The 25,633-nt window shown below is 37.1% G+C and overlaps 2 pseudogenes; one reads left to right on the top strand and one right to left on the bottom strand.

Moving 5' to 3' along the window:
- The window catches only part of LOC101976900 (spermatogenesis-associated protein 2 pseudogene), a 32,655-nt pseudogene extending 11,446 nt beyond the window's left edge, over positions 1 to 21,209 (top strand).
- A 2,757-nt stretch (positions 21,210 to 23,966) lies between these two features.
- On the bottom strand, positions 23,967 to 25,351 carry LOC101976623 (ras-related protein Rab-6A pseudogene; annotated as a pseudogene).
- Positions 25,352 to 25,633: the final 282 nt, after the last annotated feature.

The following is a 25,633-nucleotide window of genomic DNA, read 5'->3' as shown; positions in this document are numbered from 1 at the left end:
AGATGATAAATACTTCATATAATTAAATAATTTATATTATCATAACAGGAGTAATACATGTTCTACTAATATATCCCTTTTTTGCCATCACATAGAAATGTTTTGGAGTAAGCTGACTTGTTTGTGTCCTTTGGATAAAAATTGTGCTGAAACCAGCCATTTTGTCAAATTATTCCAACAATACTAATGACTTTAAGTCATAAGTTAAAAAAATATCTCTTGGAAGAACATGGAATTCTGATTATAACAAAGTTTTACTTACATTAAAATGATTAAGCAACATCTGATACAGGTAAATTTCAATTCATAAATTAATACATATGTTTCTAACATTTAATGATCTGCAACATAAAATTATATATTTGGTCTTCCATTGAACCGGATGTTACACTTTCTTTCTCTTAAACAATATTCTTATGGTTTAAATATGAGAGGTCCTCCAAAGGTTTATGTGTAAGACAATGCAAGAAAGTTTAGAGGTAAATTGATCAGATTATGAGAGTTTGTTTAACCTAATCAGTTCATTAATCCACTGATAAGGATTAACTGGGTGGTGACTATAGGCAGGTAGGGTATGTCTGGAGAAAGTAGTCATTGGGAGCATGCTTTTGGGGTTTATATTTTGGGCTGGGCAAGTGGAGCTCTCTCTGCTTTCTGATGTTCATGTCCTGAGTTTAATTTTCTCTGCCACACCCTTCAGCCATGATGTTCTGCCTCACTTCCGCACAAAGCAATGGAGTCAGTCATCTATGGACTGAGATCTCTGAAACCATGAGTCAAATAAACTTTTCTTTCTCTAGAATTGTTCTTGTTAGATCTTTTGGTCACAGTGGCAAAAAAGCTGACTAAAACAAATATGTTTATTTAACATTTCATTTTCCCATTCTTATATTTATAAGGAATGCTTTGTTCCCCCTACTTTATGAAAGTCAGATAAATTCCAAGGGTTAGTCCTAAAGTACCTAGAATTCAGCTGGTAATGTCAGAAAGATGAGAGTTAAACAAAAGGAAGCAGAGAACTTGAAAAACAAAAAGGAAAGAAATGAGGAATTAAACTTATAACTTAAGAAAAATATTAGACTGGTATAGCCCAGTGGAAGAGCATTTGCCTAAAACGCATGAAGCCCTGAATTCAATTCCCAGTATGCAAAAGGCAAAGGGAGGGACTGGGGTTGTGGCTCAGTGGTAGCACACTTGCCTAGCATGTGTGAGGTACTGGGTTAGAGTCTCAGCTCCGCATATAAATAAATAAATAAATGTCCATCAGCAACTAAAAAATATATACTTAAAAATAAAAAAGGAAAAGGGAAAATATTTAGGCACTTAATGGTATATAGAAATACAGTGGACATTTAATCTTATTTTCCTGTGTTAGAACTAGTTCAGTACTCATTCAGAGCTGAGAGAATAGTTAAAATTAAGCAAAACACGTCAAGTTCTTTTTTCCTTCAGATACAAGTAAATTTACTAGGCCTGTTTTATAAAATTTGCAAATCAATAATACTTTAATCACTATCAGTTAAAACCACTGTGGCTCTTCTTCTCTGTACTGGAATTGGTGCAGGCATTTTGGGGATTTGCCTAAGGGAAACTGTTGCAAAACATTTTGGCTTTGGTGGCATATATTTATGTCATCCATAAATATTTCCCTAAAGAATTTTGGCTAGCCATCCCACTGTAGGAATGACTTTCAGGAATCTTCCTACACCCCATTATACAGACCCACCCAAAAACTTAACCCAAATACACCACTGACAAATTGGTTAATGAGTGCTATCAGACCAAGACATCTTGAAATGTCCTGAAATTCTACAGTTCATCTATGAAAGAAACTTGATGATGGTTTACCAAACTTAGCAACAATATTAAAATTGTACATGAACCTTATTGTAAAGCTGAAACATTCCTAAACTTGTAATAAGAATAAACAAGTTTAAATCAACTATGCTAGAGGAAATGCTGAATTATCTTCCCTAGAATAAAAATTATATTCTGAAATTATTGTCATAGGAAAAGATAATCCATGATTATGCAGCTAAAAAGTATAAGGAAAAAAGTGTTAGATAGAGATTTATTAGGAAGTTCATTGATTAAAAGCATTTTGTTAATTTTCTAGATTTTAAGATCTTTATGATATTTTTCAGCCTCTTGAGATTTGTAATTGTTGTGACTTCCATTATCTTTCTGACCAAATATTACATGCATAATATTGTATTTCTTTTCTTAGAGAAGCTTCCTCCTGGGCAACGCACTTGGGACCCCTCTCTTCTGGGAGCTGCTCTTCTTCTCTGTTTAACAAAAGAAAGAAATTCTGTCACTTTACTCAAAGGAAAAAAAAAAAGAGATAAAATACTTCCTCCCTACAACCCCCAAATTGTATAAACTGCAGGATACACAAAATCAAGATTCACATGTCTTCAAAATAAATATCAATATAATTCTACCAGAATGCAAAGTATAAAATCACATCTATGATTCAGAGGTTTCCAAATACCTATGTGATTTGCTGAATTTTTAAAAATATTTCATTAAAATGTTTAACATCATATTGCCCTAATCAATGACTGGCATTCTAATAAACACATAAGGATCAGATTTATAATTTCTGCAGATTACCCAGGTAGTGAAACATTTGTTTGAAGTTTCAGCCCACTGAATTAAAGAAAGTTTTAAACTACTCTGGTTATGATGGAGAATCATTTCTGGCTCCTTGCTTCCTTGTCATGTTTCTTCTCATCTAAACACAACAAGTTGTTCCTTTACATTTTTATTCAATATCTTTTAGCTAAGCCAAAAATATTCACTATCAATTTCTCACCAGTTCCTGAATATTTCTGAGTTGAAATTATTTTAGAGTAGTTATTCATGAGGCTTACAAGTTAAAATGAAACAGCAGTGAAAATCAATTTCATTTCAAGCTTTGAAGGAAAGGAATGTTGTGTCAAAAATTTGATTGGTAGGTGGTATTAACCTGTATTATTTTGGAATGCTATAGAGCTTTTAAAACATGGAAAAAACCCAGTTGGTGGTTCTCTGAAAGCATTCCCTGTATATAATCAAGGAAGTCTCAGCTTGACTGAGTGCACAGAATTCACTGAAAAAGAATACATCGTATTATTTAACGGCAGTGACTTTATTTATAACAGTTTGTACTTCTGTTACAATGGCTACTTCTGTTAATGATACTGTTCCATCAAGGACCAGATATTTTCTCTGGTGGGTATCAAAATAGTCCGACAAACAAACAGTTCTCAAAACCCTGAGTACAGTTCAAAAATCAAAGTTTACAGTGTTTAATGGGCCAAGAGCCTAAGATTTTAAAACCATGCATACACAAGTAAAGTGATGTGAAGAATTGCAATTTACATTCGAAAATTTTAATACATTGAAGGGTCAGTGGCATACTAACTTCTATGAGAACCAGAGCTCTGTCCTAGCCCTATTTGCTCCAACTAGTGAAAAGTGTCAAGGACAGAATGAAGTCCTAAGTATGCCAAACCTAGCTCTTGGTATTAGGTATTAGGGGAAGACATTTTAGTGGACACTACAAAGCCACAATCTATAGAATTCTAATGATAAAATCTGCCTCCTTTCCCAAGGTAGAGGCTGGTTTTATTCACTCTGTTCCCTTCATTGTGACTAGGGTATCAAGGCAGAGCCTGAAAGTATTTCCCAATAGGAGCCCACCTACCCCAAGTTAAACAGTATAGTCCTTTGGAGTACTGGATATCTAAGAGCTAACAGAGGGCTATCTACCAGCAGAATTCTTTTAGGGGATATCTTAACTTTGGAAGGTTTAGCAGATGATAGGCTAGGGGAAAAAAAAGGAGATAAGCAAGCCCCTCTCTGGTTCTTAAAAATAAGGCTTTTTTTTTCTCTATCTGATTCTTAGGTGAAGTGCCAGCAGGTAGGCTGAGTGGTTTTAGCATATTAAAGAAGACCAAGGACTAAAACCTCAAGGAATCTTCTGAAATCTTATGTCCAGGTATAGCACTTCACAAGTAACCAGATAGGAGTTTTGACCAAAGCAAGATTGAGGATTTAAAAGATCTGGAGTTCCAATCTCTATGTCAGATGTTGGGAATTATATTCAATGGGATAGATATAGGTCAAGGCAAACTATAGTGAACTCAAGAAGAGGATGGTGTTATAAAATACTCATGATGACAATACCTAATGTGGATAAATTTTAAAGACACATTTATATTAGAATAAATTACTCAATTCCCTGATTTTTATAATTGGTATTGTTAGGACCCAGTTGTTTTCTTCGGTCAGAGAAAGATGTGAGGGAATTTCCCACCTCCATATTGCCTTTTGAAAGAGAAAGAAAGTGATATTATTTCAGATATTACAAACTTCATGCCCTAACATCAAGTTAGTAGTCCCTAAGTTAATAGTGCTATTCTTTAGAATTTGTATCTTGCTGAGGCTGGCAGGGTCAGCCTCTGGGTAGTCACACTGCCTTATCAGTATCTTTGTACACTTACTGCCTACAAAACTACCTGGTACATCACAAGTTTACTTTTTTATTTAAAACATATAAGAATAAGAGAGGGAAACCCTAAGATCAGTGACATGGTACAGCAAGGACTGCCCTCAGGAGGTAATGTTACCTGGTATCTCAGTGTATGGACAATGGTCTTAAATTGCCTAGATTCAAATCTTGGCTTTGTCCCTAACTGGCTGGGGAAGTGATTCAACCTCTCTCCTCCTTAGGTTTCCATCCTTAAAATGAGGATGATGACAATAACACCATCTGCTTCAAAGGTTTTTGTGAAGCTCAAAAGTCTTATTGAGACAAGAACACATTAGCACAGAGCTCAGTAGGCAATAAATGCTCAATGAACACTAGCTGTCACAAGTCATAACACATAATAAATATTATAACATAACCCAGTGGTTATTTTGAGAATTACAAGCCAGTATTCCTTTTCCCATATTGAGAAAACTTGTTAAATATAGAAAAATAGTAATCACTAGCAACTAAGATAAATAAAACAAGAGGATAATCCTCATACATGTACTGGAGTTCTTCATAGATATAATTGTTTATTAATTACTTTGCAAGTATCACAGTTTTCATGGAACACTTAACTCCAAATAGGCATTTTATACCAATTTTGCTCATGAAGTAGGAAAAAAAATAACTAATTAATTTACACAAAGTCAATCAATGTAAAGTTGAAAAAGTCAAATTTTAAGTCAAGGTGCTGCCTCGAGATCCCATGCTTTGACATCCAAATGACAGTTGCTTCCTTTAGGTGATAAAGATAAAATTAAAGTGTGATAAAGGACCTAAGAAAGAATACAGGGGTTAACTTTCTATTGCCTTGGGGATTGGTGGGGGGGGGGGAAGCTTCAGAATGATCAAAGTAATTCCAGAAGATTAAACAAAAAAACACTGAAAACTAGTGACTTGTGGCATCTGGAAGAACTGGCATAACTTGAAGACAGAGGAAGTGAGAGACTTACTTGTCACCATATACTCTTTCAACTTTTCTAACATTTTAAACCATGTATGTATTTATAAGAAGAAATAATTAAAAATTAAATGATTAAGACTTGAAGAGTGTGTGAGTATCTAGTCTAATACTATAGGAAGTTAAAATCTCAAGCAAACTATCCTAGGTAGTAAATGGATTAGATAAACCTTGGCTTTAAACCAAAGTGGCATTTATAATTTCTCTTTAATTGAATGGCATAAATGAATAATTTTTGACTGCACATAATCTTATTACCAAGTATTTTAATAACTTTTCTTTTGATGAAACTTTAGTCCCTCGGTATTAAAATTTTAAACTCTGGTCTTAATTTTAAAGTCTGGTCTCAATTTTGCATTTATATTTAAATAATATTTATATATCCTTGCTTATCTGATATAACAATAATAAATGCTGTGGGAGGCTGAATTTTGGTGCCCCCCCCAAATGTCCATGTGCCAATTCCAGAACCTGTAAATATGTTACCATACATGGCAAAAGGGATTTTGCAGATGTGATTAAACTAAGAATTTGGAGATGAAAGAGTATCCTGGATTATTGTTTGGTGCATGGATTCTCATGAGTTTTATATCTTTGTTGTCAGTTATCCCCTTTGGCATTATAGAGGACATTGGTTATAAAATGCTTTTTACACCAAATTTTACTTTATCTGATATTGATATCTCAAGAGCTACTATAATTTCAACTCTTCTGAAAGTTTTAAAATGTGTCTCCCACATGCAGAATCAAGTTTCATTTTCATTTGGTCTTGAATCTGAAGATGATTTTACTTTTTATAGATGAAGCAAACTTATTTGCGTTTATTGATATAATAGATATGTCTGGCCTTAGGTTTGTCGTAGCAATCTAGGTCATGTTCCTAATGACAACTATTTTTAAGTCTTTCCACATTACTGTTTTGTGTATGTGATTTTTTTTAATATTTAAGGAGACCTGTACTTTTATTTTTCTATTTACCTTTACTTATTTAGGTACTATTAGACTATAAGAAGACCAATGATAATATTGGAATGTTTCCTCGAGTCTTGTTTCCTTTTGTCACTTTGTCTCTTTTTGTTATAAGTCAATACAATTATATTACTTAGGGTTTGTTAAATTTTATTTTATTTCCAGCATTATCAACTTTAAATAATACCTTGTGACTTTTAGATATTATAGATGAAATAATACTCCTCTTTCTCTCCCAACTCTCCCAATGCATTAGGTAATTTTATACTTGACCATAGACAAAGACTAAGAAGCAAATAATTAATTTCTAAACTGGAAGCAAACACAAGGTTGACTTTATGTCACTCTTAATCTCTTTATTTGGTGGGCATCTTTGTTCTACTATAATGTACTTAATTCTTATTGCAAATTCTTTTGCTATTGTTTCCCTAGTTATTCCTGCTAATGAAGTTTATCTTTCAGTAACCTTCTCAATAAGGTCCTAAGGACATCCTATTTCTTCAGTTTTGTTGTGTTGAAATGTTTCTAAAATGTCCTTCAATGCTTTTCCTTCAAAATATATTTTCAACTCTTTATTTTTTTTCTTTTTCTCAATTTCTATTTCTTCTATTCCAATATTCCCATAAATTTCCCAGTGTCTGTTTTTTCTTTATTCTCTTATCAGTTCATCTTTTTCAGTAATGACTTTACCTTTTTATTCTAGTTTCCTCCCCCTTTCCCTCCCCCTCACCTTTTTTTTTTAACCTTTATTTTATTTTGTATGTGGTGCCTGGATCCAACCCAGTTCCTTGCTAGGCAAGCACTCTACCATTCAGCCACAATCCCAGCCCGACTCCCGCCCCTTTCTCCTCCTCTTCTTTATCCTTCTTCTCCTCTTCATCATAGTCCTGGTTGTCCTCCTCCTCCCCTCTCCCTCTCCTTCCCCTCCTCGCCCCCTCTTTGCCTCCTTCTCTTCCTCCTCCTCCTCCCCACAGTACTAGGGTTCAAACCCAAGACCTGACACCTGTCAGGCAAGTGTTCTTCACTGCTCTTCACTCAGCCATCTTTTACTTCTTTCAATTGAGTCTGCCAGTTAGTATTTTGTATTTTCATTGTGTTTTGTATTTACAACACTCATATATAATTCTGTTTTGTAGTCCTTTTTTTTATTTATAGAAATAATTGTTCTGGTAGCATTTAAAAGATGTCCATTTCAATGGACTGAATGTTTGTGTCCCCCTGCCCAAATTCAAATATTGAAACCCTAATCCCAATGTGATGGTATTTGGAGGTGGGACCTTTTAAGAGTAATTAGGCCATGAAATGAATGAGAGTAGATTAGTATTCCAATATAAAAGAATAGGCCAGAGAGCCAGCTAACTCTCTTTCCAGGGCAAGAAGAGGGCTGTCTAAACTAGTAAGAAGCCTGGGACAGGAATTGTTCCCTGTAGTCACTCTGACCTTGAATTTCCAACTTCTGGATTTGTGAGAAATACAAATTTGTTGTTTAAGCCATCAGTTCTTGTTACAGCATACCAAGCTGACTAAGGTATTCATGCTTTATACAAATATCAACTATTCCTTAGCAACATTTTCGGGAGTGTGTTTGCTCATGTCTGTCTTTTCCTTGGAGTATCATTTTATCAAAGCTGTGCCAGTTTCTTTCTTTCTTTTCTTTTTTTCTTTGGCCAGTGGAGTTTAGTGAGTGAGATTTTCCTATCTGGCTATTTGCATTCCTTTCTCATGGAAAGGTTCAGAGCTTTGCTACTAAATCACTGAAATCACACTGCTGCATTTAACTTTAAACACATTTTAACTAACAAAGCACTTTGTATACCTGTTTTTACTTTTATTTTTGTCCTAACACTATCTTATGAACCAGAAAGGGTAATTATTTTACCCATTTTTCAGATGAAGAGATTTAGAATCAGATTATAACATTTTCCTGACTAGTTTATAATTAAAACCTTATTCAAGTCTAGGCTTCATTACTAAGTATATAGAAATAATTTCTTCTCTTTGTGTTTATTATAGTATCTTTCCTTTAGGTGATTTTGGCAGTGAAACCAATTTTATTGTTGTTTTTCTCAGGCAATAACTAAGGAAAAGAGTAAATTTATTTAGATTTCATCTCCTTTTAATTTGAATTTTAAATTAGGTAGAATTTGGAGTGCTTTTAAGGAAATATTGTGTCTATTTCCTGTTTCATTCATAATCAGCTGACTTGCTAGTATTTAGTATACTAGGTCTCACTTTCTTTACCTTTTAAAAATTTTATTTATTTATTATTTATTTGGTTTCATATATGTGTGTGAATATGTATACGAATATATGAATATATATATATATATATGTGTGTGTGTGAATAAATAAATAAATAAATAAATATTTGTTTATTTATTTATTTGTACTGGGGATTGAACTCAGGGATGCTCAGAGATGCTGAGCTACACCCTCAACTTCCTTGAGCCAGTAATGGGTACAGTCTTATCATTTCTTGTGATGCCCTCAAGTTTTTTTTTCTTTTTCCTGTTTATTTATTTTTTCCCTGCTGGGGAGAGGGGGATGGCACTGGGGATTACCCCTAGGGCCTTGTGCATGCTAGAGGTACTCTAACGCTGAGCTGCACCCCCTAGCCCTTTTTATTTTTTATTTTGAGACATGGCCTCATCCCAGGTTGTTCTCAAACTTGTGATTCCCCCACTTCAGCGTCCCGAGTAACTGGGGTTCCAGACAGCCATCGCAGCCTGGCTTAGAGTTGGGGTTTTACTCTGAGTATGGTGGAGACCACAGGAGGGCTTTAAGCAGGAAGGTGGCATCTGTACCTTGTGGGGACCTGAACGCAGGGAGCCAGATGTGGGTGAGACAGAGTCTTGCTAATTTGGTGCGAGTGACTTTGATTTGATTATTGTCCTGTCTCAAGTCTCCAGAGTTGCTGGGATCACAGCATGCATCTTAGTACCCAGCTAGTTTCTTTACCTTTAAGGGACCTAGTAAACTCAAATATTGAAAGACACTTAACTCGCATTACTCACTAAACTGATATAAAGCCATGACATCTGGAATCAAAAACTAGATTGAATCACAAGGTGAGACGATAGCATTCTGCAGGAAAGGTAGAGTTTTGACTGCATGGGAAAGACAACAGGGCCTTCTCAGACCTCCTCCTGTGTCACTGTCAGCTTTCAAGCTCTTCCAGTTCAGTTTTTCCCAGTACCTCAAGGCAGGACAGCAAATACTATTTTCTGAGATTATCCTATGGGATAGGAGCTGAAAAAGTTCTTCTTTCTTTTTTCTACATGTTGTTCCCATCTCTGTGTCTCATCCCTTATTGCCTCTCTTTGAAGTAATATCTACTAAGGTTGCACTTGATTCAAACACAGATCTCGCCTATTACATATTGATAAGGTACTTAATACTAATTAGTGCTTATTGAGAGTTATTTTAAAATATTGACTTATTCAGAGGAAAAACAAATTCTATATAAATTCAATCAACAAATTAGGGAAAGTTTCATCCAATAGTTTATTGTTATCTCCAATCTGGAAAGGTAGCAACAAACATACTTTGTGGTTTGCACAGTTTTTGTTATTATAATCATTTTCTCCTTCAGCCAGATTTGTGGCTTATAAAAATAACCAAATATTTGCTTGAAAACTGTTATAATGAAAATATGTGGCCTGCTGCAGTAAGATTTATGGTCATGATAATATTAAAAGCATTTGTTCACATATGGAATGTAGAGGAATGCTTTAAATTTACAATTTTGCATAAATTATTTATATGTTAAGACCATGATGTAATTACTATAACATTTTTTAGAAGCAATGCAGAAGTCTTTTTACATTTTGGTGGCATTAGATATAGTTTTTTTTAGAAAGTTGTATTTTTTTGTTGTTTGAGTAGCAGTTAGCTATTTCCACTCCAAAAAATGGAACCAAAGCTTTGTGAACATTTATTAAAACAGCAAGTGAAGCTATGAAAGAAGTGTCACATTGCCAAGTATTCATCTCACAAATTAAATTCTACAACTTAGCAGGTGTTTTAAGACTCCTTCAGAAATTTAAAATCAGCTTATTTCATTTCTCTGTGGATTAACAGAGACACAGGTTCACTGCTGCATTCACTTACATGGATTCTATTTGCATATTTCTTAGGATTGGCAGTTGGGAAAATATTTGCTAACTCTCCTTCAGCACAGTTTATAATAGCCACATTCAGATGGTTGATTCTTCAATGCCTTAACTATTAATTTCTACCATTTGTCTCTGGAGTCTGTTTGTAAGACTGAAGAATCCAAAAGTTTAAAGCTCACATTATGTATATTTTTGACCATTTTAATACCTTATATTATTGAACATACTGCCACTATACTACCCAACACAGAAAACTTCAATATTCACGTAGTTTGCTTATAGTTTAGAAAATGACAGTAGTAACATAGAGTCATTCAATGGTTCTGTGAAGGATTGATTCCTGATTGCCTCACAGATTCCAAAATCTATGAATTCTTAAACCCCTTCTATAAAATGGTGTATTGTTTGTATATAACCTAGACATCTCTTCCCATATACTTTAAATCATCTCTACATTACTTAAAGTATCTTTTATATTGTACTTGCTATGTAAATAATTATTATATTGTATAATTTAGGGGGAAATGACAAAAAAATTATCTGTACATGTTCAGTATGGACAATATTTTAAAAATATTTTTGGTTCAAAGTTGTTTGAATTCACAAATGTGGAACCTGAAGATAGAGTAATTGGCACTGTCAGGTCTCTAAGATTGTAGTGGTGAGCTAAGGCAAATCTGATACGCAAAAGAGCTACCATCAGTGGTCATTTCATATGTGCAGAATGAGAATTGCCTTATTGCCTTTATTGATTCTGATGTTACTGACATAAGATTAATTTCACAAAAGCATCATTTTCCTTGCACAAAATTTTCAATATTTCTGTGCTCTTTGAAAAATATTAGTTAAAACTCAGAACTCACAGACTTCTTCAACTTAGCCCCCAAATTCTTCTTAAATTACTTCTCAAAAGATTTTCTCCTTTTCCAGATCAACTAGTCTATTTATTTATTGTCTCTTAAGCAAGATGGGACCTCTCTGTTCACATGTACCAATGCATCTTCCTTGCCTCTTTGGATTATCTAAGTCCTTATTTTCTCTTCAGATGTAACCTAAATCACAGTACAATGAAGTCCTCCTTAGCTATCCTACTAGCTTTCATTTCTTCTCCCTTAAATCTTTTTAGCATCTCTTATTACATGTTAGCTTGTACTTTCTTTATTTTCCATGTACACATTCCATGTATACATTCTCTCTAATTAAAGTGCAAAATTTTGAAGGTAGAGATGCTATTTCATACACAGAATTATTAGCACCCCAGTATCCAGGACACAGTAGTCCTGTGTGTTAATATTGGAAGTTAACCAATTTTCCTAGGCTTCCTCTAGAAATAGAATACAAAATAATGGCTAGCTCAAAGCCCTGAGGATTTAGAATTATATCTAAGATTTCACTTGTCCAACATACTTCCTCTTCTCCCTTCTTCTGACTTTATTTGTGGACTCCATACCTACTCTTTGTGGAATTGTCAATTATAGTGCAATATTTGACAAGATGGGCCAGTATGCAACCTTCAGATAATAGAAAATTCCAACAAAAATCTAACCTCACTCAAACTGTATGCCCAGCATGCTTTCACTCAGAGCTCTTCTCCATCTTACCACAACTCTGGAGCCCAGACTAAGACTGTACCTTTTTTTTCAGAGAATTGTTAGTAAAGAGGCAAAGGAATAAGGTGTGGAAAAATCATTCATTGGCTCTTAACCCCACCCCCTTTTTTTCCTTTCTCTCTTCTTTTGTGATTCTGTGAACCCGAGGCCTAATGTATGTTAGGCAAGCACTAGAGTTACATCTCCAGCCCTAGCTCTTAACTCTTTCCCATGGAAGAGGCACATATGTACTGGCAGAAAGCTCATCAATGAAATACAATTGTGAGCCCAGAAGTAAACTTTTACATCACCGGTCAATTGATTTTTGAAAAGGGGGCTAAGATAGTTTAATAAGGAAAGAAATCTTTCCATCAATTGACGTTGGGATAATTAGATACTTACATTTTAAAAAAAAGAATAAATTTAAAACACTATTTCACATCATATGCAAATATTAACTCAAAATGGATCATAGGCCTAGTTTTTAAAAGCTAAATGTAAAAATCAACATTGTAAAACTCTTAACAGGGGAATAACTCTTTATGACCTCAGGTTTTTTTACATGTGACATGAACAACAAAGTAAAAAGTAAGTTGGATTTCATTAAAAAAAAATACTTTGAGTCAAAGGACACTATCAAAAAATAAGACACTTAGTGGTAGAGCACTGGCCTAGGATGCACAAGGCACTGGGTTCAATCCCCAGCACCAGAAAAAAACAAAAAATGTAAGGCAACTAAAGAAATTATCTTATTACCTGACAAGAGAGTCAAATCCAGAATATATAAAGAATGCTTACAAATCAGTAATAAAAGATACAAATGGCCAATAAGAAGGTAAAAAGATGTTCAACATCAGTCATCATTAGGGAAATGCAAATCAACATCACAATGAGACACAAAAATATAGCTAAATTTAAAAGAGAAAACAAGTAGTGCTTGTGGAGAAGAGGGATCCCTTAAATATTGTTGGTGGAGACAAATAATTATATAAGTGCTTTGGAAAATGCTTCATTGGCAGTTTTCTCAAATGAGCCTAGAATCTTACTAGTTACTTAAGAAAAACTGCTATCACATGACCCACCAATTATATCCTTGGGATATAAAGAAGAGAATTGAAAAATATGTGACCATACAAAAACCTCTTTATAAATGTTTATAGCAGTATTCATTAGAACAAACTCTTAAGTAGAAACAATCCAAATGTCCATGAATTGATGAGGAGATTAACCCAATGTAGTGCATCCATATGTTGGAAGGTTGTTTAATCATAGAAAGGCATGAAATACTAACAAATGATAAAATATAGATGAACCTTGAAACATGAAAGAAGCTAGTAACTGTCAGATCAGGCAAGGCAGGCAGTGACCAAAGGAGGCAGATTTAAAAAGGGCCGACAATTGATGCTTTATTTGAGATATCACTCCTGGGCAGAACTCCATCAGATGGACAGAATGGAAAGGAGAAGGGTTTGAGGAGAAACCCTGTGGAAGCTTGACTGGACTGGACTTTTATGGGGCTTACAGCAGGAAGGGAAGGGCTTGGAACAGGAAAAGGTGTTTTTAGAGTCCCTTGTCCCCTTGGAGTTGGTCAGGGGAGTTGGCTGAACTCCAAGATTGGCCAGGGGTCCTGCTGATTGACAGACGTTACTCAGGAGATCTCACTGATTGACAGGCGATTGATGTTCCTCCACCCCCCACCCCCACCCTGGCTGCTTTGTTCTTAGGTCGCCACCACCGACCTAACAGTAACAAAAAAACTCCACATGTCATAAAAATTATCAAGAATAGGTAAACTCATACAGAAAATAGATTAGTAATGGCCAGGGAATGATAAGAAGGAGATATGGCTAGTGACTGCCATGAGTATGGGATTTCCTTGGGGAAATCAAAATGTTCTGGAACTAGCAATGATGGCTGCATAACTGTGTGATTGTTTACTGAATCTTTACTGAATCATATGATTTAAGAGGTGGATTTTATGGCATGTAAATTATAGCTCAATACAGCCATTTTTTTTAAGGGCTATTATTACACCTATTATTTCTGTTCATTTTCATTGGTCAAAGTCACATGGCTACAAGTTACTCTAATGGGACAGGGAAGTACAATTATTCCATGTTCCTAGAAGTACAGTGGAAATATTTGGTGAGCAACACTAATTACTACAACAGGGACTCTCAGTTTTAGCCACATAAAAGGACATGAGTCTCAGGGCAGGCTAACTGTAGTACTAGACCAATATTTGCATCCTCCAGGATGCAAATATTGGTCTAGTAAGAGGGCATGTAAGGGGCTGGGGATGTGGCTCAAGCGGTATCATGCTCGCCTGGCATGCGTGTGGCCCGGGTTCTATCCTCAGCACCACATACAAACAAAGATGTTGTGTCCGCCGAGAACTAAAATAAATATTTTAAAAAAAAAATTCTCTCTCTCTCTCTTAAAAAAAAAAAAAAGAGGGCATGTAACATAACCCAGCCAACAAGCCCTTCTACAGAACTGATGTATGTTACAGGTGGAAAAATGTTGTAATTTAGTAATAAGATGAGAATCTGGGATTATTGCAAAACATCTTACTGACCTTATAGAGAAAGCTTGCATCCAGCTGTGACTGTTCAACCCTAAGATGCAGAAGAAATTCTGATTAATAAGCCATTAGCAGCAAAATGGAATTCTAACCTTACAATTCTTGGGCCAGCAGATTTGCATTTATTTCCAGAGAAATCGTTAACAGTATTTTGTCCAGAGTAGTGACTGAATTATGGGTCTTGAACTGTCCTTTGACAACTTTGTGTGGATATGCTTTATTTTTATAGTATTTTGCATACTTAACATTCAAGATGTTCTTTCCATAGACCTAATTTTCAATCCCTCCAATTACTCATATTTTGAGGTAGATATTTATATTATCTCCATTTTACAAGTGAGGAAATTTATGATCTTAAAATGGTGTCTGGATGCTCACAAAAGATTGCCAGTAGTACAATAGCCTTTCTTATCTGTAATAGTTTTCCATAGTTTCAGTCACCCAGAGTCAAATGCAGTTTGAAAATATTAAATAAAAAATTCCAGAAATAAACCATTCACAAGTTTTAAACGGGGACTGTTATGAGTAGTGTGATAAAATCTCACATAGTCACTCAGTGTCCTATCAGGGACACAAATTATCCCTTTTTCTCCTATATCCATGCTGTATACACTACCCACCCATTGGTCACATAATCCCCATCTTGGTTATGAGGTCAATTGTCCTATTGTGGTATGTAAGTTCAAATAACCCTTATGGAGGTGACCTGAGGTTATAACACAATATGTCATTCACCTCATTTCATCTCATACATAAACATTGCATTATCTCGCTTTATCACAAGAAGTGTGAATACAATACAGAAAGATATTTTGAGAGAGTACATTCACCTAAATTTATTATAATTATTGTTATAATTGCTATATTTTATTATTGCTGTTAATCTCCTACTATGCCTAATTGATAAATTAAAGTTTATCATAGGCATGCACATATAGAAAAAAACCCACATTATAATGTACCTGTATGTGTGTGTGTGTGTGTGTGTGTGTGTGTGTCAGTACTATCTGTAATTTCACAGATTTGCTGGGGATCTTGGATATATCCCCACTGATAAGGAGGGACTTACTATATTTAGTGCTATATTATTTACATCCAATGGGATAGACAGAAACTGGCCTTTTATTGTTCTCTATTTTAAAAAAAAATAATTGTCACAAAAGCCTTTAATATATTTCCCTTTACATCTAATTGGCTGAAATTGGGCCCATGTTCATTGTGGAAACAAATATTGGCAAGGAAGGGACTATTTTTTAGTCCATGAGACCCACTCTTGAGACAGGGTCAGTTCTCCAAAAATGCACTGGTGTTATTCAATGAGAAGGGGAGAATTTCTGCATTCAGCAGAGGGTGCCTCAACTTCCTCCCTGAAATTAATGCTCTTCTAAAACAATGCGCTCTTTGCCTTGAACTTCTTCTCTAGCTACCACTTCTCATACTCCTCTGCAGGCTGCTTCTCCTTTTCCCTCCCTCTAAAGAATGGAGTTTCCCATGCCTCAATTCTAGGTCTTCTCTTTCCTTTCTTTCTCTATCCCTCCCTCTAGGCTAACTTACTCATTCCTATCACAACAAGTTGACCATTTCCCACCAAAACATTTTTCTAAGTTCCACAATCATATATCCAGCTTTGTTCCACATGGACATTCAGGCACTTAGGTTTCTTTCTTCTAGTACAGTGGTTCTCAAACTTCAGCGAGCATCAAAATCACTTGAAGGGCTTGTAAAAACACATGTTGCTTGTGCTAGACCCCACCCTCAGAGTTTCTGATTTAGTAGGTCTGGGTAGGGGCTCCAGAGTCTATATTTCTAACATGGTTCTTTCTGGGTGACACTCACTGGTGCTGTGGCAACACCGAACAAGTATCTGAGAGTACTGTTCTCAAATGAATGGCCAAAGCTGTGTCTTAGCCACAAAGGGAGAGCAGCCAATAGAAAGGGAGGGCAAGAGAGCATAAGGAAGCTACATCCACTGTCTGAGACACCAATCCCCAAAATATAACCATCACTGCCACTAACATTCTGTTTGCTCCTCTGACAGGAAGAGACCTCAGAAAACATAACATAGTTGGGCCTCCTTTGACCTGGCCACATTCTGGAGGTATAAAAGAAGAGGATAGAATTTTGTGGCCAGCAAGAAGTCTTGACCCCTCTCCAATTCCTGTTCTAACAACTAAGTAGTCACACTTGCTTTCTCTTATCTTCTCCAGCATTCACCAAGGGTCTCGCACTTGGTTCTGTGCAATTTTTTTCCCCCTGCTGATGGCCAATTCATTCTTGTTCTTTGGTATCAGTTAAAAATGTCAACTTCACAGAGAAACCACTCCAGAAGTGCCCTACCTTGAGCAGACATCAGTCTACTTCACAGATCCTTGTTTGCTTCTTGTTTTATTGCTCATCACAATGTATAAACTTTAAAAAATTTAATAGCTGTTTCCTTTGCTAGGAGGGAACTTCATCTGGGAAGGAACCACATCCTGTTTTTCCCAAGTATGTATAACACCATGTGGGAGACCTTTTTGTAGTTGACTTGAACCCATTTCCCTTGCATTTTTCCTTACTAGCAGAATCCCAATGTAGTTGCACTATCAGATGATTATTAATCTGAAGGAAGATGGGGCTAGTGAACCAGGGACAGGCGTGTGATACAGTTCTGGCCATTGAGATACATCCAAAAATCTGGAAAATCTTCTGGGAGAGTTTTTATTCCCTGTGATAAAGACATGGTGAGAAGAAAATCTGCCCTGCATTTCCCTGCTTCCCACTCTAAACATGTTTGTTTGAGGGTAAATTGTGTGGAGTTGCAACAGCCACATTGCAGCCATGAGGGAAAGATCCAGAGAACTGCAGAGAAGCCAATTCTGAGAACTGATCTCACTAAGCCACTACACCCATTTATTGATGACCTACCAATTGCCAAGGGAATAATAAAAAAACACTATATATTTAAACCGCTTTCTTGGGGCTGGGGTTGTGGCTCAGTGGTAGAGTACTTGCCTAGCATGTTTAAGGTACTGGGTTTGATTTTCAACACTGCATATAAATAAATGAATAAAATAAAGGTTCATCAACTTCTAAAAAAATATTAAAAAATATATTAAACAACTTTCTGTGGACTTGGTTGGATGCAGCCCAGCATGTGACTTAGCATACAGCTTGACACATACTTTCAGTATATATTCAATTAATTCTGGTATTTGTCATTTTTTAATGACAGAATAATGCATAGCTAAGATAAAATGGGAAAGATCAAGTTAGCTATTCAGGTACTTTAACCAACATAAAAACACAATTTTGTTTTTGTTAAATTTACAAAGGGATGGGAAAGAAAAAAACAGGAGAAAAGAAGTGGGTGTAGGGCATAAAGTATACAGACTGGCCATCTTTATTAGCCAAATTATACAAATACTCTTTCATTCTTTTAAACAAAAAGATAATGAACTGGTTGTGGTGGCACATACCTGAATTCTCAAGCTACTGAAGGCAGGAGGATCACAAATTCGAGGCCAACCTTGGCAACTTAGTAAGAACTTGTCTTAAAATAAAAAGGGATACGGATATAGCTCAGGTGCAGAACAATTACCCTACCATGTATTCTTGCCAGGCCTGGGTTTAAATCCAGTAACACACACACACACACACACACACACACACACACACACACGAAGACTTACTACTTTACAAAGTGTTTCATTAAAGAAACATAGCATAATGTTTGAAAACATGGGATTTGAATTTTAATTCAAAGGAAGTCACTAATCTACCCTTGACTAAGTCATTTGTAAAAGTGCAAATATTTTCAGCTTTATTGGTTAGTGTGATACAAAAATGAGGTAACGTATTTATGCCTAGCAATGGTAAACAATAGTCTTAGGATTATTATTATTGCTATTATTATTAATCATAGTTGAAAGAAATGGAACATAAAGGTGAAAATATATAGCCTTTTCCTGTAACTAAAGAACATTTAAGTAATACAAAATACCTTAGGAATATGAAGGAATAGAAAGACTTTCTGATTTAGAGGATCAGACAATGTTTCAGGAGAAAAGACATTTTCTGTAGACCCTTGAGGAAAGGTTGAATTCTACATGTAGAGATGAGCAGGAAGCATTGGTGCTAAGGTGGCTACAAGTGAGAAAGAAGAGAATTGGATCATAAGCTTCAAAACATGGGGAAAAGGAGGGCATGTGTCTTAGTCCATTTCTGCTGCTATAACAAAATAACAAACATGGGGTAATTTGCAAATAGTAGAAATTTATTTCTCATCATTCTGAAGGCTTGGAAGTCCAAGATCAAGGTACTGGCAATTTCAGGATCTGCTGAGCATTCAGTCTCTCTTTCAAGATGGCTCTGAATGCTGCCTCCTATGTGTCTTATGTGTCAGAAAGCTGAAAAGGGCATTGGGTGAATCTTTCAATCTCTTTTTAAAATTCCAATTATGAGAACTGTGCCTTCATGATTTAATAACTTTCCAAAGGCCTCACCTCTTAACATCCCACTGGCAATTAAGTTTCAGTCTATGAATTTTGGGTGACATATTCAGACCATAGCAACAGGAGAATACAAGTCACGTTTAGATTATGACTAATAGCATGGTTTGGCACCACTATAGATTTACTGAGGAAGCCCAGGGAGATGAGACAGGGAAAGTGGAAGACTGACCCATGAAGGAAGGTCTCAATAAGGAAGGCTATATAGCCTTTGGGACAGGCAATGAGGTGCAGTGAAAGAGTTTTGAAGCAGAGCAAGATAGTGAGATGATGAAAGTAGAGCAGGCAATATTAACTATCTCCCCAGGAGTCATTCCTTCTCTGATTTCATAACTTTAATAGATGATGACCATCAATTCTGACAATATAGCACAAGTCTTAGCAGTGAGCCATGAGAGAAGTCTACCATGTGCTTGGGTGGGGGTGTTTAAAAGAGAAAGAGTTGAGAATCATCTTGCTACTTCCTTCTCCATCTGTTTTGCCTTGCTGAACTCATCTGTGGATTCTATTGTATACAGATGGGGATACATGAGAGCTTTGCCAGAAATCTTGGCTCCACAAGGACATATATCATTCACGCACAAAGAATAACTAACTAGGAAGATTAAGGAAGGGTAGATTAGTGACTTCCTTTGAATTAAAATTCAAATCCCATGTTTTCAAACATTGTGCTAAGAAAAACAGTTCAATTATCAAAAACCCAGGAAGACTGGATTTTTGATAATTGAACTGTTCAATCAATTCTGGGTCCACCTACTCTGGATGGCTAAATAAAAGGCAGATACATTATAATCGAAGTCTCAATTGGTCATGTTTTCTGTTACTTGTGGATACTACCTTCTAACTAATGCTGAGAAAGATGTTTCAAGAAGTTTTGTAAGGTATCAATAGCAATGGATTAAAGAAATTAAAAATATTATTGGGTTCCCTGCAGCCTCCGCAGCATCCTTCAGCTGCACTCAAGGAGTACTCCCTGGTCCAAGTGGGCAACATGCCAGTGTTTTCAGTGATGTCCTTACCTCCATCCCAGAAGACAGGGAAGAGATAAGTTAGCTCCTCAATCAGATGGGGAAGCACAGTTCAATGGATACAAAATACAAAGATAACTTATTTGCATGTGAGCAAAGCAGACGCCACCCTACATAAGAAGAAGCCTGGCAGTGATAGGCCAGTACAGGATGATCCTTTTTATTGATTCCAGCTGATCCAGATCATCCAGTTCCTCCATCCTGCGGGCTCTGTACTGCACCTACAGCATGCTGGAGAGGGTGGCCATCAACCTCTTCCTCTACCTTCACAAGAAGGAGTTCTGAAGCATCTAAACCTACACAATCCCTTTTGTTTACCACATCAAGTTGATTACTGCAAGAAGACATTGGAGCCATCCTGAATTACCCGGGCTAAGTACCTGAGTTGGGGGCTTATGCATAAGCTCAAGGAACTGGTGGAGACCCACTAGGAGAAGGTGGTCTCCTTTGAGCTCTGTCTGATCAAGGTTGAGTGTCAGCAGTTGCAAATCCACTCTCAAATCAAGAGCAAAGGCTGCTCTGAGCTGGAAGTTGAGTTGTATATTTGAGCAGCACAGAGGACATGCAGGACTGTTCAGATGGGCTGTGGTGGCCAAGGGCAGGAAGCTCCTGATCATGTCAATGACCTGTGTTGTACTCCAGAAGTCCACCAGTGAGTGGGTAGCTAAGGACTACTACTAGCCTCATGTTGCCAAGCCCTCCAGGTCAGTGGATGGCTGTAAGACTACTAGGAGAACAGGAAGCTACCCTAAAAGGCCTCATTGAGCTTACGAAAGGAGGCAGTGGCCACATACTTGGTGGAATGACCTGAAGGATGAGATCCTCCACTCTTTCTCCTCACCCCTAATCTTGTCCACTTCCCCAGATGACCTTGCAGTAACTTCCTCCAACAATGGCTCCACCCCTGCTGCCCAGCACATACTTTCCACTCAGGAAGACATGGATCTGTAGATGATTCAGAACCCAGGGCCAGTCCTACAGGCAGGATGCTCTGCAGCTGGATGTATGCCGCATTGAAATGATGCCCACCTTGAAGCCCAACCCCTCTACCTATGGCCACCTCCCACTGTGGCTTCTGCAATTATCCACGGGCTATGAACATTTTCACCCAGAGTTCAAAAGTTTCCTGTGATGCCTGCATCAGTTCCTACCATTATGACCCCTGTTGCAAAAAGTGAGCTGCACAAATTTGTGCCCAACAAGGAGCTGAACTACAAGGCCACCCAGGAATGGACTCTTCCTTGCACCTTCCTGCTACACCTTATTTCCTGGTGAAGTAGTATTGATGCATTGATCAGAAGCAGAAAGTTGCACTTTACTATGTGTTGGTGGGGATCTAGTTGGCTGTACCCACATGAGAGTTGACTTAAGTTTGCTTGTTTTAACTGATGGCTGATTTATCATCTAGTAGGGGGAGAGAATGGCACTTCTATTGAGATTCTTTTTTTTCCTATTCATATTGAATTGATATTTATTTCAGGACATGCCATGTCAAAATAAAACAAGAGTCAATTCTTACTTTTAACAATAATGTTGTATTACAAAAGTATTTTATAACTTCATCCCATCCTTGAGTATAAGTTACAAGTAAGTCAACTAATGATCATCTGAAAGTATTTCTCCATTCAGTTCCATAATCCATCTGTTCTATGAATATTAAAAGGTGACAAGTGAGAAGTGGAGGAGGAAGAGGACTAGAGGGGAAAAAGGTTTTTCCAGTTAAGGATTTTGTAGCAATAAGAAGATGAGGAAATATAAAGTTATTTTTACTGTCTTTTCATTTTTATTCTGTATCATAAGTAATGCTTACTTACAACACAAATTCAACAAACTGTTCCTGAGCTGTGACTCAGAAATATTTTCTCCCTGTGAATAATATATTTACAAATGTATTTATCAACTCACACAGCAATCTCACAATAACTAGTAAAGATTAAAAGGGGGCACTCCCAGTATATTTGCTTTCAGTATTTTAAGGAAAATATATATTGCCATTGTGATGAACCTCTAAAAAGAGTCACCAAAACATCTAAAAATTAAAAAACCTTAAAGAGGCAAAGAAATAATTATAACAAAAAAGAGATTAACTGTATCTCAAATCACTAGTTCATTATCCAAACAATATAGATTTAATAAAAAGCAAGACCTGCTTGAAAGACCCAAGACTTAAAAAATGCTAACAAATAAGGCATATGTCTGCATAATATTGATTTTTAAAAAATAACTTTATTTTATATTTATATGGTGTTGAGGATCGAACCCAGTGCCCTGCGCATGCCAGGCGAGCACGCTACCTTTAGCCACATCCCCAGCCCATATAATATTGACTTTTATTTCCATTCTATTCTTTCCATTTTCAATATTCTTATCTGCCTCTAGAAGTTTATAAGAAAAGTACTTCAATTATAAATGTGACCTCAAGTGTCCAGAGTCAAGTATTTGCTATTCTGAGAGGGTTCTTTTGTTGGTAAGTATTGCCACCTATCCTAGCTGGCGACCTAATGCTGGGTTCATAAAATCTGATTATTCTAATAACTTAAGAAAACAACAAAGAAACATGCAAACACACAGAAGTAACTTTTCAATATTCTGGAGAAGGTTTTGTGACCTTAAGTGTCTGTGGAAAGAGAGAGAGCCACCAGAATTCTTTATTCTTATATAGGGAGGTTCCATGGCACTATCCAGACTGAAGGTCAGTGTCTGGGCATCAGGACTTAAAAGCATCTGCTTCCATGGCAGCTCCTGACAAGTAAGCTTTAGGTATCATTATTTCTATTATAGTTTTTACCATATCATCAAATTTAAATTCTTCCAGTGTTTCTTCTTAAAGGAATCCAACTTTTACAATGCCTTGCTTGCATAGCATTTTAATAAAGAAAACCCAAGCAAAATTTATTGCTTAAAAGGATGTGTTGTTGTTTTTTAAACAATCAATAACTTTTTAAACAACTTTAAAAACCTTGGTAGAAAGAGTAAATTGGTACTGTATGATTTTACCATGAGTAACTTAACATTAAAAAAATCTATTCTAAAGGGGAATAAAGGGAAAGGAGTGGGATGGGAATGGGAAAAATGTATGGTAGTCAATGGGGACCAAAAGGAGGAAGATTTAAAAAGGCTGCTGAACAAGGCTTTATTGAGATTTCACTCCTGGGGAGACCCTCAGACCAACAGAGTGGGTCTAAGGAAAAGACCCCTGCAGGGGCTGGACCAGAGGGGAATTTTTATTGGGCTTAGGGCAGGAAGCAAGGACTTGAGACCAGAAAAGGGGGTTTTAGAGTTCCTTGTCCTACTGGAGTTGTTGTTGGTGGGAGCTAAGATCCAGGATTGTCCAGGACACCAGATTGAAAGGCAGTTGATTGGTGCTTCTCTCTCTCTCTCTCTCTCTCTCTCTCTCTCTCTCTCTCTCTCTCTCTCTCTCTCTGGCTCTTGGAGCTTTGTTAGCCACCTTTATCAACCTGACAAAAAAACAGTAGAATGAATCAGATATAACTTTCCCGTGTTCATTTATGAAACTCCATATCATGTACAACCACAAAAATGGGAAGTTATATTCCAAATGTGTATGATATGTCAAAATACATTACATTGTCATGTATAACTAAAAAGAACAGATGAAAATTAAAAAAAAAATCTATTCTGAAGCACTTGGTTACTTTTTTCTCCTGGAGTCTAATAAAGCACATGTGAAAGCAGCATTTTGTTTTGGTCAGAAATAAATTTATGTTCCTTTAATTGAAGTACTCAGTATGTTCACTAGGACTCCTTTTGATGATACAGCAGAGCACTTTCCTCATTCAAGCACAGCCACCATGATAAGTTGAGTTCAGATCTCAAAGGTTTGAGTAATTTATATCAATGCTCAAGAATAATTTTGGACACATTGGTCCACGATCTAGAGCAAGTGACTATCTGCAAAACTAAAGGACATTCCAATGGGTTTGGCTGCTTTACCATCTCTTGTTTGTTTTGTGGGAGGGGAATAAGGAATGCAGGTAAGAGTGAGGTGCGGAAAAACAGGGAGAGATCAAGTAGATAGGCAAACACTGCTGTGAACATACTGCTCCTTAACCAAACCATGCTCACACTGTTGAGATTTCCATCATTTTAAAGTAGAATATCACAACACTAAAAAAAGAAATCTTTGACCATTAGATGTATTATCCTATCATTTAACACTTGGACATGCTGTAATCTTTTGGCTTTTTGTGAAATATAAATAATAAAGACACTGACTTTTCTTTGTGCTTCTGAGGCTAAATGATCCTCACCACTAGACAAGCAGCAATGCTGAATGTGATACGTGATTACTGAAGGGAACAGGTTCAAGCCAATATCCACAAGAGGGTTGAAGATGCCATGGGAGATTAGCAGGAACAGCCTCCTTCGTTGGGGCTTTGCCAGTTTTATGTCAATCATGTCTTCTCTGCTTCTGTCCTGTGTGCTCTCCATTCCAGGCAAAGCTGCTGCTTTACATTGTATCCTGCTTTTGCCTTGGTTGTAATAAATGTAACATTCAGCTCTTTGGCCTTCCCCTCTCCCTCCTCAATGGATACTTGGCTCTTGTTAGCAAGATCTATTTTATTTATTAGCATGATGATAACATCATTTCCTCCGGTTCTGACATCAATCCATTTTGTAGTTTGCTGGAATGAGTTAACATTTGTATTATCGTAAACTACAGCTGCAGCAGTCGTCTCAGCTGTAACTGGGAATGAAGCTACGCAAACGTCGCAGAGTGCCACAGCTGCAGCCTGATTGTTAGATACTTCAAAGAACATTGACTTTGATAAAAAGTCAACGCCAATTGTGGCCTGATCTGGTGATAAAGGATGTTTTCCCAACGTTCCGCTCTTTCAGGAACACCAGCTTGAACTTCTCAGTCTCCCCTGAGGTGCACGTGATGGAGTGAGAGGAACTGCCGCCCGCTCAGGCCTCAGACCTACCGGATGTCGCAGGTCCGGGGCGCAAGCTCGCGGGCAGCGGGCTCGCGCCCAGGTCGCCCTGCGCGCTCCAGAGGCTCGCGCTCTCAGTAGGTTGCGCCTAGGTCGGCGCAGCTGCCTGGGCCTTGGCGCTGCGGATGAAAGGTCCATTATGCGGCTGCGTCTCTGGCCCCAGCACTCTCCGCCTCTCTCTCCCCTGAATCCATGCAGGGCGCTTAGGAAAGGGACTGTGCTAGCCTCGGGAACCCAAGCACACCCCTGGCTGTCTCCGACCCCGTGTTTCCCAGTGGCTGACCTAATTGGGTGCTAGGCGACTGAACGGGGAGGGGGCATTGGCTGCCTGCTGTGGGCAGTCCAGTGGCCCTCCAGCCTGGCTCCTTTGCCCCGCTCTACGGGGACAAGAGAGTTCGACCTGGAAAGGTCACCTCCAGA

This window comes from Ictidomys tridecemlineatus, chromosome 6, assembly GCF_052094955.1.
Source record: "Ictidomys tridecemlineatus isolate mIctTri1 chromosome 6, mIctTri1.hap1, whole genome shotgun sequence".
Classification (NCBI taxonomy): Eukaryota; Metazoa; Chordata; class Mammalia; order Rodentia; family Sciuridae; genus Ictidomys; species Ictidomys tridecemlineatus.
Note: the sequence above shows the minus strand (reverse complement) of the source record. Positions and strands in the feature narration are given on the sequence as shown.